The following is a 21,597-nucleotide window of genomic DNA, read 5'->3' as shown; positions in this document are numbered from 1 at the left end:
TCTGGTCTCAAGACTCAAACCATTATGCCACACTGGCTCTCTCATAATAAGTGGTTATTATGATATGTATGGCATTTGAATGAAAATGGAGAAATAGTCCAGTTGGAGGACTCACTTTCAACTTGTATCTCTTTGAATTAGTTTACCCACTTGTTTAAACAAAAGTTAGCTCAAAAGGAACTGCAACTTCTAACTCAAAAACACATGACCATTAGACAAAAGAAATCCAACAAACCTACATTTACTGAGCCACAAATGGCAGCCAAAGTTGCATTGTTTGCTTAATCATATAAACTATACCCAAAACAACAATCTAAAAAGGTGTAAATAATGCAAGTAATTTCCAAATATCAGTCTTAAGCTTCTTTATGGTGGGATAGTTTGGAATGTTGTGCACCTTAAAGAGCAGTGAGGAGGCCACTGCCTGTTATCTCTGGGGTAACAAAATTGCAACATCATGAGTGACTATGAGTAAAAAATGAAAAGTAATAATGTGGCAAGGTTGGTTAATGGACAATGTTTGCTAAAACACCCAATTTTCTGCTTGATCTTTGTGCCAGTTCTGGATCTTACTGGGCTACAGAACTGAATAAAGTCAAACCTGTCTCAGTCCACTTACTCATTAAATTTCAGTGTATGACAGTTTATTCAACATTAGAAAGTGGCTTTTTGCACATGCAGAGGCCTGTTTCCTAAATAATAAAGAAGTTATTGCTAATAGTAACGTTTAAACAAAACAGACATCAAAAACCTGTCCAACATGACTATTATAACTAGATTTTTTAATGTTGATGCATTATTTTGTAACAGTTGACTAGTTACTGTTGTAACCAATTTTCAGATATAAAACCAACAACCTCATCTATGTTCTAAGTAACTAGAAAGAGATGAGCCTCCTACCCTTAGGTCTACAAACAGCAAAAAGAAACAACAAAATTTTCAAAAAGAAAAATGGTAAGAGTTTGTATGAGTTTGATGTTTAATAAGATACAGTTGGAGTGTGGCTTTTTTGAAGACATGTGGGATTCCAAATGTACAACATTCATCATGGTTCATGACGTGGGTTAAATTTAGCCGATATATCATATATTTCAAGCTGGTATTTCCTTCTGCTGTGTTTTTTTCAGGCACAGATTCAAAATACTTTTGTGACCATTCATGCAGTATGTCGATGCTCATTAAAATATCTCCAATGTGACAATCAGGTTGCTAACATAATAAGCGTAACTCTGGTAAAAAAATTAGCTTGGTGATATTTGTGTTTGTTTTAATAGTACATGTTTATGTTTTTGTTCTGTCACTTTATCTTTCATACCTCAACTGACACTGTTTTCCTAGAGACTATTTTGACTGTAAGTTTAAGAGTGCAGTTACAGGAAACCTTTTCATCAGTGTATTAGGTACAATTCTAACAGTGAATTCCTATGTATATTTTACTGAGGTAGGTCCTATTGCTTTCAATGGAGATTCACTCCTATGTATGTGTTTCTTAAAATATTTTTATCTTTGGAATAGCGTCAGAGTGAAGATTTAAGAAAAGAAGGAGGGAAGTGTTTCTCTGGTATTACTATCCTGCCAAATATTTAATCATATTTAATCAAAGTGAATTGAACTAATACAAAAAACAAATATTAGGTATGTCACCTGAGCTATTATCTACACACTTAGGATTAAGAGAAATGGGCTTTCTATACCAACTACAAGGCAAATGCAGCTCTGTGTGGGCAAAAAGTTTGCCTTAAGTCCCAGGGTGAATATATGTGTCAGAGAGAGGAGGTATTGGATTATTGCTGGAATAGTTTTGTAGGTTTTAGTGAAATAAAATGAGACCCAGTGGCTGCCAGTAACAGTAACCAGGAATCTACAGTATGCTCTGTGGGTTCTTGCTTAGGCCTTGATTTTCATCCAGAACTATAGCATTTGCTTCTGCCAGATGTTCGGTCTTGGGCCAACAATCCCATATAGACTCACAGGAAAAACAAACCTTTATCCTTATGCGTAACTATGAGACCCTGGCACTGTGTTCTATGGAGCTCTAACTTATCCCATGACTGCAGCTGGGTACTGCAGTTTCTGAAAAGCCTTCGCTGCTCAAATTTGCATTCTTACATAGTAAATAAAGAAGAAAATTTATTTCCCCCTCCCAAGCTGTAGCTTTAGAAGGGGATTTTAAATTACTGCTCACTACAATAGAGCCAGCATGGTATAGTGGTTTGAGTATTGAACTATGACTCAGGTTCAAATCCTGGCTCAGCCATGTAAACCCACTGGGTAACCTTGGGCACATTACATTCTCTCGGCCTCATAGAATGGCAATGGCAAACATGCTCTGAAGAAACCCTGTGATAGGTTCAACGTAGGGTTGCCACAAGTTAGAAACAACTTGAAAACACACAGCAATAACAATGCCATAGAGCAAAGCGACAATATCAGTTGCTTGCAAGGTCAATATATCTGTATTGAACATAGTACTCAATTATTGGGCCATTTGTTGGATTTTGTACAATCTTAGTTCATGTGAGAAAAGGCAGACCATTGAAACTCAGGAGCGTTACAGACCGCCGCTTTGCAGCGGTCTGCCGGCACTGCTGTTTGCTCCGCGAGGGAGCCGCAGCAGCCAAACCACGCAACTCCCTCACGGAGCAAAAAAGAAGCTCCAAAATGGAGCTTCTTCCTGTGGTGCGGTTATGACGCCACGAGGCGCCAATGACGCACTCGCGACGTCATAAGTGCCATGCGACATGTGGACGCACAGCGTCCGCTACGTCAATATGGTGGCGGCCGTGTGGAACGGCCACCGCCATATTATACGTATTGACTACATACTAGGGTTAGGGGGTGCGGAAGCACCGCCCCTTCCTAACCCTAATACATAGTCAATACGTATTTTATGGCGGTTTGTAACCCGCCCCTGTCTTCAGGCTGTTTAGTTCTTCAAAGATAAGCATCCAGCAGCTTGAATTTTGCCCAGAAATTGGCCAGTAGCCAGAGTTGCTGTATGAGCACTGACATAACTAGTTGCAGTTAGTAAACTAGCTGCTACCTACATGAGGTACTAAAGGAAAAAACTGAATGGAGGATGTTGCCAACAATGCCACAAATTAATCTACCATGTACTTGCCCAAAGGTGTGTGCTCTACTTTTGTTTGTTGCAGTTGTATGCCTTCAAGTCACTTCTGTTTTATGGTGGTGACCCTCTCACAGGGTTTTCTTGGCAAAATCTGTTCAGAGAGGATTTGCCATTGTCTTTATCCGAGACTGAAATAGTGTGACTTGTCAGGGTCACCCAGTGAGTTTCCATGGCTGAGTGGGGAACCTAGCACATCTGCTCTTTATATTCTGCTTTTACTTTCTTTTTTAAAAAAAAACCCTCCCCAAATCTTCACTCATGCCACAGCAGGTTAACATCAAGCAAAAAGGCTGGATGCTGCAACCTGAATTTATTAGGCAAATTTACATAAATAGATTAAGCGCAATCATCTAGCATTTGGTTGTTATGAGCAAAAGCTAAACAGTGAACTTAATCCACAGCTGTTGATCTCCAGAAATCCAAATAAGAAACTCTTTGTGGGCTTCTTTCACTCAGCCTTGCCCATTTACATGATCTGGATTCTATTTGTACAATATTAAGAAATTTGCTTTTTAAAGAATGATCTGCACCAAATACATAATGTATGTACCTAGAGCGAAATACCCATAGATCTGATAATTCAGACAATCTGGAAAGAATGATGTAAAAAAAGAAGAAGAAAGAATTGATTTTATTCTTCAACATCTGGAGGTCTTATTTGACTGAATGTGTACTGAGTGATGAGGAATAAACTTATGTATACCAGAGTCAAGGAGTACTGCAGCAGGATATCAGAGGACTGGAGGAAATTTCCACTCCAAGTAATCTCCACGGCATGCTTTCAAAATATTTCATTTCTAGCTTTTAAAAAAATGACTAGAAAACAGTCATCACTTTCATTCCCTTGAGCTGAACATGCTTGTTACACTTTTTCTTCTTCTTACATACAAAAACCACAAAAGAAAGCAATTAACTTCATGAAGCCTGACAGAACACTACTAGGAGAATTCCAGCATATAAATCCACTAATCCTGGCTCTGCATCCTTTGAATTAAAAGGGGGAAGGCACTAGATTAACAAGCTATATTCTTTCTCCACAAATTAAGGGACTGAACAGACAGGCCAAAATAAATCTGCTTCAGGTCACTTTGGAAGTATGCTGTTTAAATGACACATGCAGGTTAAGAGGCCAGAAGCTGTGCCAAAGCTGTGCTCCAGTCCTTAGGACTGGAGCACGGCTTTGACGCGGCTTCCAGCCTCTTAGGACAGCATTTAAACATCATACCACCAAAGTGACCCAAAGCAGCTTTATTTTGGCCTGTCTGTTTGGACCCAAAGATATGTTAAATAATCTGGTGGTGTTGGCATCTGATTTCGCTATATACAATGACCTATTTTTCTAATCCTTATCTTCAAAGTAAAAACAAAATGTAACATGTATTTGAACAAAAGAACAGATAGCTGTTGATTTTTAAAAAAACTTTTTTTCTGTGAACATGCGGTTCTCAGGAAACAGAAGAAGATGAATTTTCTGGTGTTTTTTTTTAACTGCACCTTTCCACCAATGATCTGAAGTTGGGCATATCTGTCTGCAGCTGTAAGGATATTTTAATATATTGCTCACTATTTCTGGCCAAAAATATGGTAAACTGAAATGCTGAAAATAAATTACATGACATATATAAATAATTTCTGATTTTACTAGTCATTCTATTTTTTGGTCAGGTAACATTTAAGACCACCACCCCTTTCTCTCCCCATTCTTTCCTGGCTGCTCCAACTCTCTTTCTTTTCTCATTCAGATTCTGTTTCATCTCTGCTAATTCTTGTTCCCGTGTTTCCTTCTCCTTACTCCTCTCCAGCATCCCTCCACTCCGTCTCTTTTCTTCCCCTTGGGTTCTCTTTTGTTTCTTTTACATCTGTGCTTTCATTCCATCCATTTTGTCTTTTCTCTCTTCTACATATACTCTCCACTCCCTGTATCTCCCATCTTCTCTGGAATTTCCTCCTCTTACTGTGGACTTTATCACACAGAGGCAAATTGGTTAAATCCCATAGAGAAATGAGATTTTAAAATCTGCAAAACACCCGCTTTTGTGGGTTGTTTGTCAGATGTGTTGGCGTCAATGAGAAATAATGCGACATTAGGAAAGCAAAATCAACAAAACACACTCTTTTTATTTTCGAGAAGTTCCCGAAAGTAAAAAGGAATGGTTTTGTTAACTTTGTGTTTGGATAAATGTCACATTATTTCTCATTGATGCAAACATCATCTGAAAAACTACTTGCTTTTGCAGATTATTTCTAATTTCTGGTTGGGTTAACCTCGAACATCATGTGAAAAACAACCTGCATTTGCTGGGGTTTTTTCACTTTAAATCAAGTTTCTGTATGGGATCCATCCCGTGTGATAAATTGGTAGGTCTCCAGGAGTCTCTTTTTTCTCTCCTCTTCTATGTAGCATGCACCCTCTTTTCCCCACTCCCGACCCTGTCTCATTTTCTGCATAAACTTTCCTTTCCTGTCTATCTCTGCACCATTTAGCAATACTACCATAGACTTTCTTTTCTTGTGGGTGCATCTACACTGTAGAAACAATGGAGTTTGACACCACTTTAACTGCCATGGCTCCAGTCAGAGAATTCCACAAGATGGAGCTACAGCACTTAAAGTTGTGTCAAACTGGATTATTTCTAGAGTGCAGATGCACCCTGCATCTCCTTCTCCCCTCTTTTCAGTCCATGGAGCTTCGTGACACTTGCCACTGCAACTTCTGCTATGACCTTTCATTGTGAAAATCTCTGGCAAGAACAGCTGGAGAGATGGGAGGGGGTGATGGGACAAACAAACAAAATAGCAAACAAACCTACTTTCCCCATATCATTCCTGAGGAAATATCCTAAAAATTACCTAGAATTTTGTTGAGAGCACTGATACTTTACTTTCTGACTTAACTTGTCTGTGTGGTTTTCAATTAGTCATTTATGTAATACATTCAAATTGTTGTTCTGATTTCTGATATGGAGCAAAGGATGCAAGAATTTGAAATTGAAATAAATAGATATGTCATATAGATAAGAAACCTATAAACAGCTATGGCTCAAGCTTTCCCATAATGGGAAGTGTGTAGAACAAGGGAATATATTTGTTTTGACTGAAACAACTTGATTAGCTAAGAGAAGAATTGAAATCGTAGTAGCCCAGATAGTATAGAATTAAGCTGCCATATTCAGCCCTGGAGGTAAACCCCACTGAATTCAGTGGGGTTTACTTTTGCATAGAGAAAGCCAGGAGTGCACAGTTAGTGACATATGATTGTGGTCATAGAACACCAAGCTTAGAAAAGGAGAGCAATGTTGTAAGATTTAGAAAATACTGCACTAATGCTCAAATCCTATAAGGAAATTGATTTCAACATGTCATTGCACTCCTTGCAGCAAGTTAAACAGGAAATCTAGGCATACAAAAATGAACGACTCACCATATGGGTCTCATTGTGAGAGGTATATTTCCATTACATGTGTTTGTTAACCTTCTCTGTAGTAATTTTATTCTTCTGGATGTTTCTGCTTTTTCAAACTCCAGCTTCTTCCCTTGAACATTTATACATATATGTAAACGTAAGGCTAAATTTGTGCCAAGTAATTTTAATCAGGACCAATTATTTCCATGTACATCTAAAGTTGACTGTAATTCTTGGAAGAATCCTGGGACTATAGTCTTCTTCTTTCTTCTTTATGGCTGTAGACCTAACCACCTTTATCTGCAATCAAGTTCAACTCAGTAGGGCTTATTTCCTAGTGAACTTGGTTATAATTGTGTCGCACATTATCTTTTTTGAATAAAGCATTTTCTCCCTTCTGAAAGCATGGCAAATTATAAAGAAACAGAATTAAACAAAAGAAAGACTGAAAGACGGTTAATAACTATTTTTTCATGTCATTCACCTAAATGCCACCTCATTTGGTTGTCTTTTCTTTGTTTGTTTAAAAATTGTTTACAAGTGCTGTATTTTCATTGTATTATCTACTTATTTTTTCTCACCAAAATTTTTGTACATAATCATTGTTTCTAAAAGGAGAGCGTGTTTACATTTTTGTACAATAAAACATGGAAATAACAAAAGCAAAACAAAGCACTTGGAGGTGTTAGGGTTTTGAACTAGAACTGCCAGAACTATTCAGTTTTGTACAAAAAAATATTGCAAGGAAGAGGGCAGACTGTGGAGTACCAAATAGCTCACATAGTTCAGAGCCGAAAAACTATGTTGTCCCAAGAGAAGATGACCTGGATCCTACAGGTCATCCATATCACAACCTTGGCCTTTTCTTCATATTTTTGCTCTCATTTTTAGTGATCTGGTTCTGATACAAACTTGACCTCTGAATTTGGATTTGCTTTCACAACTACTTTAGAGCACATCAATCACAGTTACTGTCACCTTCAAACAATGGTGAGCTGATTTTGCATATGTGCAAAATATGTGCTTTGTGCTAATTCAGTCTTAGAAGATACCAGCATAAACCATTTTAAATGTAGTTAAATTATAAAATGCATGTGTTGTTAATGCTGTGTGCCTCCAAATCATTTTTCTCTTATGGCAAACCTAAGGCAAACCTTTCATAGAGTTTTCTTGGCAGCTTCCTTCAGAGGAATTTACCATTGCCATCCTCTGAGGTTAAGAGAGTGTGACTTGTCCAAGGTCACTCAGTGACCTTTTTTTTTTTTTTCCTCAACCAAGGATTCAAATACTGATCTCCAGTCTTAGTCCAACACTCAAACCACTATACCATGCTGTCTGTCATGTATCTCATAAAATGCATATTGGAAGTTGGCATGCCATGTACAGGGACGTACTTGAAAACTCTGACACAGGCTGAAGTGGATGAAAGTTAGTTGGTATTAGTCCTTTTTTGAGCTTAGTACACACTGAAAAGATAACGAGAATAAACACCCTCATTGTTCTAGGTTGGTTCAAATTTTAAATTGCACTCTACTACTGGAAGATGCTGAATTTTTAACAGAATATAGCAGATTCAACTGCCCCAGGAGTGCCATTTCGCACCCGGGGATTTGCACACTTGCTGGTTTTCTGGAACAGCTATGGGTTGGAGGCAGTGGAGTGGGGTAAGTATCTCCAAAGCTGCTTCTTTCCTTGTGTAATTTCAGTTTAAAAGCTGTGTGTTGTAATGTCCTCCGTGAAGAACATACACCTAAACATTCACTGTGATTAACCTTATTGAAATATATAGACTTGCATTCTGACCACATATATTTAGGAAAAGAGTGCTGATATAAAGGCGGGATACAGACGGGCAGGGGAAGACGTCTTGGAGGTGTATTCTGCTGAATACGGAGCCTCCAGACCGCCCGCCCTGGGGGCGTGGCTCAGGTGTATGGGGCTTCCACATGGGGGGCAGTGAAGACGCCTCACCTGGGGCCGTTTCTGACCCGCAGTTTCCATACCGCCGCCTCGCAGGACGAGGCAGCTTCCGCACGGGCGGCCAAAAACGGGGCTTTTTTTTTCTTTTGCCGGCTGGCGGATGCGCAGCTGCGGCGCTCAGCACCAGCGGCAGAAAGCATATGTGCACATTTAAAGCGCCCAGGCCCCTTTAAACTTTTCCCCCCGCCCTGCCCAAGAACAATGGTGGTCTCCTGCCAGCTGGTGATCAGCTGGTGTTGGCATCCTTGTCCACTTGCACGTTGCTAGTGTCACCAGCATCATGGATGCCTTCTCTCCTTTGGTCCCCGCACTCTTGCTGAATCTGCAATGCACAGCCACAGCTGTCGCTGCTGCCACCGCTGTCCCCCTGCCATCACCCATCACCTCCCTTGTACATATGTAAATATTTAAAGTTTTAGCATTTTTTTATTGTTAGGTGAAAATGGCACAGGAATGTGTGTAGGGGTTCACTTTAAATTCCAAACTTGCCACAATTCTAGCAGCGCATGCGTACATGTTGCTCTAGGGTTAGGGTTACAAGCATTAAAATAGAGTGCAGCTGTGCTGCAGCTTCCACATCTGCATGGCATCTGACGCTCTAATTAGAGCCTCGGTGCAAACTGCGCATGTTCCAGGACTCCGACTCATTATGCGACGCAGCAGACACGGAGCTTTTAAATGGGCAACTTAAATTAGCGGCGTAGCAATTCTGGCGTACTGGTGCAGCAGCTTATAGATGGAGCTGCGCAGTTGCGCAGCATATAGAAAAGAAGCGAGGAAAAGCGGCACCTTTTTAATGCCGCTTCTTCCCGCTTGGGGCGTGCGGGCGGCGTGTTCATGGCGGCATTCAGGTAAGGGCCGTCTGAAGGCTATACCTTCATGACATCATGAACACACCCCTTTTTGCCCGTCTGTATCCCGCCGATATAAAACCTAAGAGATTATTCTTTTCTTGGAAGACTGTAGTATTATGAAACAAACCCTGTCTTAACAAATTCCACTTTAACCCCCTTCCCCCTTTATACTTTGTTTTAGCATTGCAGCCATTCTCCATTTAAATCTCAATCACAAAGGAGTGACCTTCACTAATTTTTGTAACTAATCCTGTGATGGGGAACCTTTAGTCCTCCAGTTGTTTTAACACTATCCGTGCTGGCTGGAGCTTCAGGATTTTTGAAATCCAAAGAATGTAGAGGGCTGAATGTTCCCCTTCCCTTATCTAGTTCAGCAGTTCAGCTATTCTGAAGTTATAATTGATATCTTATTTTAAAACATGAAAAAAAATCTGAACAGTACACCTTAAATACAATATGGAAGCTCAGTAAATATTAAACAGCAATAGTAAATTACCTACATCAACTACTGTTCAAGGGCCCAGTTACATTTTTGTAAGACCCTATACAAACATTTTAATATTTCATAAGCTCCTGGTAATTCCAATAGTAAAGCAGTCAGGGAAGTCTTATATGTTAATATTCCCACCAGTCCTGTCCAACTTTTATTTCATTACAAAAGTAAAGTCTACTTTTGTGACTTTACAGGGGGCTGCACATACTTGGCTTTTTATTTACAAGAAGAAAACAAAATTGACACAGTCATGCATCCCATTACCAGTTCCAGGCACTGATTTTCCCCCCAACATTTTCAGATACCTGAATCAGATAAAAAGGAAAAGGAGAAGATTATGGCTCCCAGTAGTTATGTGCAGATGATAAAAGCAAGGAGGAAAGGACAGAATAAAATTCCACAGCCTAAAGACTAGCAGTGGTCCCACAGCACCATCTTCTGGAATCACCCTTCAGCTGGGAGCAGAACCACTGAAACACCACACTCCCAAAACTGATAGCTCATCGTGCATCCTGATCCCTTGAAACTACTGATGCCATCTTTGAGCCCTTTCACACTATCACACAATCATAGCACTTGGATATCGTTTTAACTGCCATGATTCCAACCTATGAAATTCTGGGATTTGTGGTTTTGGAAAGTTTATAGAATTCTCAGTCACAGAGCTCATCTTGTGTTTCACCAAACCCCAGGATTCCATAGTATGCAGCTATGGCTGTTAAAGTAGATTCATAACATCATAACTGTGTAGAGTAAAAGAGCACATAGTGGTGTCCAATAGAACTTTCTTGACCCATAAGAGATCCTCTTCCTAATGTGGCAATTGTTTTCTATCCAGACATTGTAAGGCTTAGTACTTCCATTTTGAAGTTTCTCTGCTTGAAATACATTTAGAGATATGAAGACAATGTTTGGGGGTACTAGGTCTAAGGGGCCTTCATTTGTAATACCTTTAGGAAATTAAAAGCCAAGTGCTCTGGTAATATCATCCATGTGAAGAAAGTAAGCACAGAAAAGACACTCTTCTTTTCTCATAATACTAGAACCTGAGGCTGTCCACTGATGCTGAATGGTGTGAGAATCCAGAAAGGGGCAAAGAAGCATTTTTTCACATAATGCAGAGTTCAAAGATGGCATTTGCAACCAAAGGATAGAGTGCTGCCTACTTGGGTGGCAAATCAAGGTATCAAGGTATCAGTAGCAACACATTGCATCCTGTATCAGAGGTCATAGGCCTTACAATATGTGTTGCATGAACCTGAGCAGGTGTGTGGTTGCATTCATTGATCATTTCTAATAAATAATAATAATAAACTTTTATTTATATCCTGCCTACTCTGATTAGGACTGAGGCGGCTTACAGTAAAACAGTCAAAACATCGTAAAATAACAATATACAATAGTCCCAGGTTCTACTCTTCCCCCCCCCCCAAAAAAAATAACAATTAAATCACAGTTATATTAAAAATTCATAATAAAAAGATTAATTAAAACAAATAAAAACAAATAAACTGGAGGATGGGGTGCGAGAAAATCAATAGGCTACATAATAGTCTATTCAATGGGTGGCTGGACTATTCCAGAAAGGCCTGTTGGAAGAGATCCATCTTGGCAGTTTTCTGGGCTTCCTAAAGTAAATATGACTTTGTGCTGACCCTTTACAGCCTTCTTTATGTTTATGTTCTTTGTAGCCAAGGAAGAACTACTCCATTTGTATAATGCATATTAGTATTATTCTTTGTGAGAGCCAACAGACTACAGCTCTGGAGATCAGGGTTTGATTCCTCATTCAGCCATGGAAATCCACTAGGTTACCTTGGCTTATCACACACTTTCAGCCCCAGAAAACCCTGTGATAGGTTCACCTTAGAGTCAAAAATGACTTGAAGGCACACAACAACTTTCTTCTCTGTAGTCAACCTAATAACATCGCAAGTGAAAAGCAGTATACTGCTGAGTGTTTACTTGTGTGTAATAATACTGCATTCAGTATTTAAGAGTGACATACTATACCCACTTACCTGGCTGACAGAGCCATTGAATTCTATGAGACTTGTGTACAGATATGCAATACTGGATTTTACCATATGCATGATGTGTTAGCACCCCCTAGTGATGTTTTGGATCATTATCTGTTGAGACAAGAAATAGTTATTTCAGAGGTTTTGCCATGTAAAAATGAAGCAGATACAAGGAGCCCCAATGCTGGAGCTAAAATAGTTCAACAGCATGAGCAAAATTAAATGTAGTATGATCTATTCCCTCCAAACTGTATATATTGTCCAACATCGTATCACTTTTAAAAAGTATTGGGCCTAAATCAAATTATATGTCCCAGCTAAAGTAAAATAGTGGAATCAATGGAATTTCCATAAGTGTAGGATTAGCCAGAAAACGCACTAATTCAGCAAGTCTGTGCTAGTTGGAACTAACAATTTAATGTAGGCCTTTGTTTTATAGTGCAGCAAATGTGTCATTATTAACCATTTGTTTTCCCCATTCTTATTGTTCAGAGGAGTATGGCTAAGTGGCAAACTACATGCTTTGTACTGCAGAATCCTAGATTCTATTATGTGAGACAATTCAGGGTCATCTCCTGAAGTTGTGCATCACAGTAGCAAAGGACTTTATCACACCAATCACTGTAATTGTGCTACTGAAGAAAACAGGAACATACCAACTTGAAAACAATTCCTATCACACTTCTCAGCAATTGCATTATTATGCTGTTTGCACTCGGACTTCCATTCTGCCCCACTAATCCCACCTTTCTCTCTGTGTGTGCCCTAACCCCGCACATTGCTGCCAGTTTGGGAATAGCAAGAGGGAAAGGGAAGGAAGAGAATCACATCCTCTCATTCCACTAGCATATCAGAACTGTCATGGAAGGCACCTATCTCACTACCTATCCTAATAAAGCAGTGCATTTGGGAGCTATTGATGGCTTTTCCCATCAATGAAAATGTTCAATCAGCAATGATTGAAATGCAAAGCAGCAGCCAGAGAGTCAAGATGTTGTATGATACACAGAGCCCAAATGTTATTATCCTACTGTGATTTATTAGCTTTGTGTGATAAAGTCCATAGTTTGAAGTCCTACATTTGAAAAGTCATACCCTGTACATACATCAATTCTCTTATTAAGGCAAATATGGCAAATATGACTGCATTTTCTTCTGCTCTCCACTATTTACAGTGGATCCTTGTTATACGCTGTGGTTTGGTTCCAAGATCCCCCGTGTATAACAAAATCCATGTATGCTCAAGTCCCATTAAATATAATGACATAGCAAAATAGTGTCCCTTAGAAAAATGGAAAATCAAGGTAAATTTATACTTTTTTGGAACATTTTCAAACCGTGTATGCTTGAATGCGTGTATGAAAAATCCGTGTATAAGAAGGGCCAACTGTACTTACAACATTTAACATTTAATTGATGACACATATTCAGTGATCTAGAGATCTCTAGAGTTTAGGATCTAGAGAAAATATTCAAGTGATGTGTTTATATACCTGGAATAAATGTTGTTTGCTTCAAGTGCTCTTTGTTTTCAAATGACCTACCTCATTGCAATTTTTGTATTTTTTTTTTCCACAATGACCAAATGTGCCAGCAAAATGTCTGCATTCAGCACAAATGTTGTTGCTTATGGAACTAAATAGAATTGCTCTGACCTTGAGCTTTGTGATTACTAACAACATACCAAATCAATAAGAGAGTGGATAGCCGGATATTATAGCTTAGAGAAGTTAATCAATAAATCTTAAGTGAAGCCTTCATTTACTTGCTCTAAGAAACATGTTTTGCTGTAAGAGCAAAGTGATAAGAATACAAATATATAATGAAGATTTAATTCAAAAATACTCATGATGCATTGCATCAGGCATTATATTACTGAAGCGATAAAATGTTTGTAACAATTCCAAACAAAATGTAGCTTCCAATTAAATACAGCAAAATACTACATTAACAGGGTGCACTTGTTATTACAAGGACATCTCTGGGTGGGACAGGATTGCTCCTAAGTGTCTCTGCAATGGTCAGCACAAGTCTACACAAGCAGGAGGAAAGGGGGGAATGTAAGCATAACAAATATCATGCAAGAGAGAAATTACTGCTGCAAGAAAAAACTGACCAGTCATATGGATTAAGAAGAAGAGAACTTTAATTGTTCTCTTCAGTTCTTGCAGTCCTTGTGCTGTATAATCTTATCCCTACAAAAGAGATACATACCCTCTAACTGTTCCAGTTTGGTAGGGACAGTCCCAATTAATACTCAGGAACTTATCGCATGAGCAAAAAACCTGACTGCACCCCAACGGTATGCAGCTGCGTTGTGGGATGCAGGCGGGAATTATTGCACATAATTCACCTCCGATTCCACTGGGCAAGTGTGGCCCGGCTGCATCCCGCCTGCATCCTGCAACCCATCTGCATCCCGTTGGAGTGCAGTGGGGATTTCTGTCCATGCAATAAGCTCCTCGGTCATTCTACTTTTCAGCTGCTTTTAAAATGTCTCAATTTCTCTCTCCACCTCCCCCCTTGTCCTCAGCTTACTTACGTTGTTGCAAATGGAGTTCAAAGTAGTTTGCATTCAATTAACTTAGCAGGGAGAGGGGACAAGAAGAAGCAGAGTGTTGCCCTTCTCAACAGACTTAAGCAAAATGAAACTGCTATAGCCTCCCTCATTAATAACATTTGCCATCTGGACCCCAAGTGGATGTGGCTTAGCCACATGTTTTGTCATCTTATATATATATATATGAATGATATCTCAGTCATTATATTTTATGTTCTACAGAAACACGGGACAGATCCTCTTTGGAGCCCATGCAATAAATGAGGAGGATTGACAGCAATGGCCAGGCTGTCATGAGGAGATGCTTGGGTGGTGAGGCAACAGCAGCAGTGGTGGCACAGACGGGGACAGGCCAGTGGGGCCAATGCAGTGTAAGCCTGGCTGGTCCATGGGCCCAACAATATGGCATCACAACAGATTTGCCCCACTACATGTGGTGATCATCACAGTTGGTCTCAGGCCAGGCCAGGGCATAATGCTCCAGAATAGTTCTGGATTCAGTGGCCAGCATAGACATGCCTTAAGTTAAAAGGGGGGAGAATAAATGGTAAGGAAGAGTCACAAAGAAAGCAAAGAAAGTGTGTTGGAGGTGAGAAACAGGGTTTTGAAAAATTAATACAATGGGCCCTTGGTATCCTCTGGTTCCAGAACACCCCGTGGATACCAAAATCAGTGGATGTTCAAGCCTCTTTAAATACCAGCACATTAGATTAAAATGGTGTCCCCTATATAAAATGGCAAAATCAAAATTTGCTTTTTTGGAGTTTATATTTGTATAAATATTTTTAAGCCATGCATGTTTGAATCCGTGGATAAAGAATCCATAGATATGGAAGGCTGACTGTACAGCTATTTCCTACTCAACAAGGTTCAAAACAGGTGCCTGGGTAACAGAGAAGTAAAAACACAGAGGTAATGTTTTTTGCCTTTGTTCTGGTAAGGTTTCTTAGTGGAGTAAAACTGCATAATATAAAATGTAAACATGAATTTAAAATTGGCAAATTGTTAATTGTTAAAACATTTTCTTTTAATATACTGTATCAGGAACTAAATTAATGTTTTTAGCATATTATCAATTTACTCAAGGTCAGATATAAATAAAGCCAAGGAAGCAGCAGTGGCAACTGGGGCTGTTTTAAAAGGAAAATTTAATCTTGGCTAGCACTGATATTCTTTGGCAGGTAGCAGCTGGTAGTTCCATTGTCAGCAGGAGAGAATCGACTCCGAGTTTTAGTCTAATTGTTGAAGGGTCTACCCAGGGTGCAGAATATATTTAGGAGATAGAATTCATCACCTTAGAGATCTCCTTTAAGGTTCATACTAAAACTATGTAACACTTAAGTTCATGCCACACTAAATCAGTTGCCACTGCTTTTGGCTGCCTTCTTTATTTTTATGTAATTTAAAAAAAAATCATTCTCCATGAAAGCCTTAAGACTGAAGAGTAGCAAACATACTCAAACGAACATACAAACTACACAACATGCCAAGCCCTCGTAAACCCTGTGCTGCAACCACCCACCCATGTTTTAATTGAGCATATAGAGCTTGGATAAGTTAGCTTTGGGAACTACGGCTTCCAGAATTCTACTGTTAGCTTGGCTCAACTAGAAAACCCAAACACACACAGAGCGAGAGAACCCTGTTCCAGCATTACCCATCATGCAGGGAAGCAACATGTGCCTGTGGGGACTTTGATTAGGGGACACAATGTCCCACCTTTTCCTTCATGTAATTGTTCACCTGTGAGGGTAGATTTCTCATGTGTGGTAAGGCCATACCACAAATGATGTAACCAGGCTGAGGCTGCCTTTGCATTGCAGAAATAATGAAGTTTGACACCACTTTAACTGCCATGGATCAATGCTATGGAATTCTGGAATTTGTAGTTTCTTGTTGCACCAGAGAGCTCTCACACATCTCACAATATCTCACAAAACTGCAAATCCCAGAATTTTTTAGCATTGAACCATGTCAAACTGTATTCTGCATTGCCGATTCAGCCTTAGTTTCACCTTTGTTGTTGGTGGTGACATTCCAGTTTTCACATGGTTATGCTTCAAAGTTAACTGGATATTAAATAGCTTCACAAGGAGAATATGTTTGGAGCAAAATGGCTTTGGAACCAATCATGTACATTGTACAAACAGGAGAATTTGAAGCATAACAAATTATTCCATGAGCAGTCGTTTTCAAATAGAAGACTCTGAAGTGCCCTTGCTATCCATGGGGGATCCGTTCCGGACATCCCACCCACCCCAGCCTCCATGGATAGCAAAAAAGCAGGACCTTAAGTCCCAATCTTTTCAATGGGTGCATGCTCCTGCTTGCGCCACCACATGTGCACACACCTATTGAATAAGCGGGGCTTGACATCCATGGAAGCTCAAACCATGGATGGCAAGCCCACAGTTGGCACGGGAGCACTGTATTAGAGCAGATTTTGTAAGAGTCAGTATGCCATCATAATTAAACTAGTCCCTTAGTTCATAAAAAATATTTGTCAGCATCCCAGGTATAGACAGCTTTCTTTAAAGCTTATTGTATTGATCTACAATAGACTTTGCAAATCTCTAATATGTGTCCCACTTCCAGCAGTACTGTATAGAAGAATGTAAAACAAAATGGGTTTTGGACTTAATGACATACAACAGTCCAAATAAATAATGTATAGACATGGTCAATCTCCAATTCCCAAAAGGCCATCTGTCTAACTTTAATGTTGGAGATAACCATCTATATGTGTTCTTAGATTTATTGCTTGAATCCTAATGCATTTGCCAAAGCTATTAATGTTTAAATAGCTGAAAAATATTACTGAAAGAAGATATGCCAGTTTTACAGTTCTTCACAAACATGTGTGTGTAGGGTATAGCATCATGGAATGTTAAAGAATTCAGGAAACCAACATAGCAAAAATACTCAACTGGATGTGTTTGAGACAGCACTTGATTTTGTTTCCACATAATCCAGTCATCATCAACACCTCCCTTGGAATCTCTTGGCTTGTATACTGATTAATCTTGATGTAAGACACTCAAATTCAGGAATGGGCCATGAATGATGATATGGCTCTTGGTAGCTACTGCTCCCCCACCTCAAATCTGGCCCAGCAAGCAATGGATTCAAGTGAGACTTTGTACTCTGCCTCCTACACCTGATTGGATGAGTTGTCTGCATTTCCTGCTTCCCAGTCACTACATGGATATATGCCACCCCAACGTCTCCTGTTCAAGCCTCTTCCCCATGATTTTGTCTGGTTGCTGGGTTCAATTTTTCTACTTTTGTCTTCCTGGCTGCATACTACCTCCCTTGCTTTTTCATATTCCCAGCACTTGTAGTGGAGACTGGATGGTTTACCCAGATGATGCTAACTCAGTATCTGCTCTTGTACTTGGTTGGGACTCACAGGAGATTATTGCATGCCAAATCTGTGCTGGGATGGAAGCAGGTTGTAACCATCACTGATGGATCTTATCACACTGCCCCATGCCCAGGCAGTAGGCAGCCCATATCTAACCAGGGCTTCTTCCACAGCTTTTCAAGAATGGGACTTTTGAAGAATGGGATTACTCTTGCCCAGGTCTTGTTTGCATGGGCCAAAAAGGCCTATTTCCCCTTCCCCATTCTAGTGCTGTCCTGTTTGGACAACACACAGCCCAAATCCTGGTTCTGGTGCAGACATTTAGGATGATGTCTGGCATATTCCGCATCAGAATTGGACATGACAAGATTAATATGGACTAAAAAACTTACCAGTTGCTCCAGATCTTCAAGGAACATCCAGAGATTTCCCTTTCTGTGCAGCAACAACTTTCTGCATAGGTAACCCACTGGTCCACCTGGTAAATCTGTTGCTGCCATATATTGCTCATTCTGAGGTCAGAATGAGGCATGCAGCCATTTGATCATCACTGGACATCCAGAAGCAAGTGGCCCACAGCAGCCAGAGACATGCCAAGCATCCTAGGGGGAAGCTGTTGTATGGTTGTTACAATGAGGTAATGGATACCACTTAGATTTGTCCTTGTAAACAATTTAACTTTCCAGAAAGGTGTGGAAATGGAGACCAAGGTAATGGGACAGAACGGGGAGCTGCAGGGCAAAGATACTCCAGGATGCCCCTGGAGTATCCTGATCAGTGCAGACAAGGCCGCAGGACTGACATTTTTCTTTGCTGTTTATATAGCCTAATTCATCATCAATTCCCTTATGGCTCTTCAGATCCAAGTAGGCTTTATGGTAATCTTCATTCACGCTTTCCCATAATTTTAATACAGTAGCTTAAAATGCACACACTTCTAGCAATACCAGTAAGGTTCAAAGGGCTCATTATGTTGAGCATTACTGAAACACACACGCCTACCATTTCCCAGTTACTTTGTTTTACTAAAAATAGCTGGGAATAAGTCTGAACCAAATCTTTTTGACCCAAATATCTTGTTTCCTGCAAATAATTTGTTTGGGAGCAAATTGGATTGAGTGGGCAACAGTATGAGTAAACAGTGAGAAAGAATAAACTACACCATCTCTAGCTGAATTTACTAATTTTCTATGACTTTCTACTCCTGTTTTGGTACCACACTGGAATTGTGGAAATACATGTGAGGGGTTTGAAGATTTAAATGGGTGGGAAGGGCCGCTTTTTCCCCATGGTATTGTCTGAGGTGAACCTATTTGGATGTGAACTTAATGCTCTGCAATAATTCAGTTTATGTAGAAATAAAAAGAAAAATATACAGTACTTTATTTCATATACTTTTATTGCCTATTATAATTTATTTTGTACTTAATGAATTATTTTATTTATTTCAATCAAAATGTTCAGTGAAGAGCTGAAACGACAGGTTTTGGGTATCGTAACTTGTACACCATATAGACTACGGTTAGCTGGCCATCAATGACTCACTTTAAAATTTAATCAGAGTTTATCATACCGGTGCCAGGAGGAGAGGAGCTACTGGTTTGAGGAAGTAGCAGACAAACATATCTTAGGATATCTGCTCAGATTGTACTAGTCAGGTGAGAAGGTTGCAAAGGGACATCTGGAGGAAAGTATATTTCTTCCTTTATCAGAGACATGTTGAGCTAATGGAGGCCAAAAACCTCTCCAGTCATCTCTGATCAGTCCCTTGCACCCTACCTCCAGCGAAGCATTGGCAATACAGAAGGGGTGGTAACAGAAGATTTCACAAACACAAGAGGCCTCTGCCTGTGGACTTCCTTCTCAATCTGTGGAAAAGGTATGTGTATGTGCTGTCAGCCTTCAAGTCGGATCCAATTTATAGCGACCCTAAGATGAACCTATCATAGGTTTGTTTGTTGTTGTTTTTTTGGCAAGATTTCTTCAGAGGAGGTTTGCCATTGCCTTCCCTTGGGTTGGGACTGAAAGCATGTGTTTGCCTAAGGTAACCCAGTGGGTTTCATGGTTGAACGGGGAATCAAACTCTGGCGTCCAGAATCGGAGCCCAACACTCAAAACACTGTGCTACAATGCAATGTCATATCACTCCTGGGTTGTGCTCTAAAGCCCTCCAATTGTTACATGCTTTGAGAAGCTAAACATGCTTAGAAAAGAATACCTGAGTTACTTGCTTCTTCTATCACATTTTAAACCATATTTTATGAATCTATGTAATATGTGAACGTTCATGTTGACATTCTCTTATCTCCAGCAGCTCATAAATAACAGACACGGTATTCTGATACTGTATATGTTTATATTATGAAGGAATGTTTTGGCAGCCCCATTTACAGTACAAAGGACGTATTCTTCAAGCCACCTGCTTAAGAGGAGCTGCCTTTAACAGAGTAACACAAGATGCATTCATAGCATGCTGTATTTCCTAGGGGAACTATAAACAACAATTATGGCAGAAACCTCACATTGCCTCATGTTGGGGAGTGCTGAGCTGAAGGCTGAGACACAAGAAGGCTTGTGTGGAGGTAACACTTACAGGCATTTGTGCTTAGAAATAAGCCTCCTTGCCTACACTATGTTTTGTATTGAAATGACCCCTCCTGATTAAAATTGTAAAATTGAGGCTTCTTCGTGTATTTTTAAAATATTTATATCCCACCTTATATAAAGATCCCAGAGTGGTGTATGATAAAAACAGCCTGACTAACAGTATAAAAATGATTTCTAAAGACAAACACATTTATACAATTTAACAAGTTAAAAAGGAAAGATTCAAACTGGTAAAAATAGTTGAAAACAATATATTTGTAAGGGTTTGCGGAAAACCAGATAGGCCCAAAAGACTTTTATGAACAGCTAGATTTTCATTTAGCACCAGAATGAAGTCAACATTGGCACCAACTGGGATTCCAAGGGGCGGAATAGAGGAGGCCCTCTCTGCATCCCCAGCATATTGCCCCAACTGGTGCAAAACAGACACATGTATCTATGTTGTTTCTTATTGTTGTGCGCTTTCAAGTCATTTCCAACTTATGGCAACCCTAAGGCAAACCTATTATGGGGTTTTCTTGCACATTTCTTCAGAGGGGGTTTGCCATTTGCCATCCTCTGAGGCTGGGAGAGTGTGGCTTGCTTAAGGCAACCCAGTGGGTTTACATAGCTGGGATTCGAACCCTGGTCTCCAGAGTCCTCGTCCAATGCTGAAACTACTACATCACACTGGCTCTCTATCCATGGGGAGCCATTCCTTCAACTATTGAAGTCCTAAGACACTTAAATTTGTCCTTGTAAACAATTTAACCTTCAAGAAAAGCTGAGTTCTGAATCATAATAAAGCAAATTGACTTATTTTACGTATTTATTTATTTTACTTATATTATATAGTTTGTTCTGGTTCCACTACCTCTAGCAACAGCCCAAAATTACACAGGCCACTCAGCAGAGTTGGCCCTAATGTTCACCAGTTAAGCAACTGCTTCTGGTAGCAGATGCTGGAGACAGCAGTGGCAATAGCCTGACTGTTTGCACGGACTTCCTGACTCCCTCAGCTGAAGATATGGTTGACACATGTCAGAGACTGGCTCCAAATCTCCAGTTTTTGTGGGTCTCTATTGCCTACTATTAAATTTTTGAAAGGCGTTTCTCCAGGACGATCAAGCTTAAATCATGATGTTTAGGATTAGAATGTTTATATTCATAAAAGATAACTGATATTCTCAGAAGAAAAATACATTA

This window comes from Sceloporus undulatus, chromosome 4 (genome assembly GCF_019175285.1).
Source record: "Sceloporus undulatus isolate JIND9_A2432 ecotype Alabama chromosome 4, SceUnd_v1.1, whole genome shotgun sequence".
In the NCBI taxonomy this organism is placed as follows: domain Eukaryota; kingdom Metazoa; phylum Chordata; class Lepidosauria; order Squamata; family Phrynosomatidae; genus Sceloporus; species Sceloporus undulatus.
The sequence above is the reverse complement of the archived record's forward strand: the minus strand, read 5'-3'. Positions refer to the sequence as shown.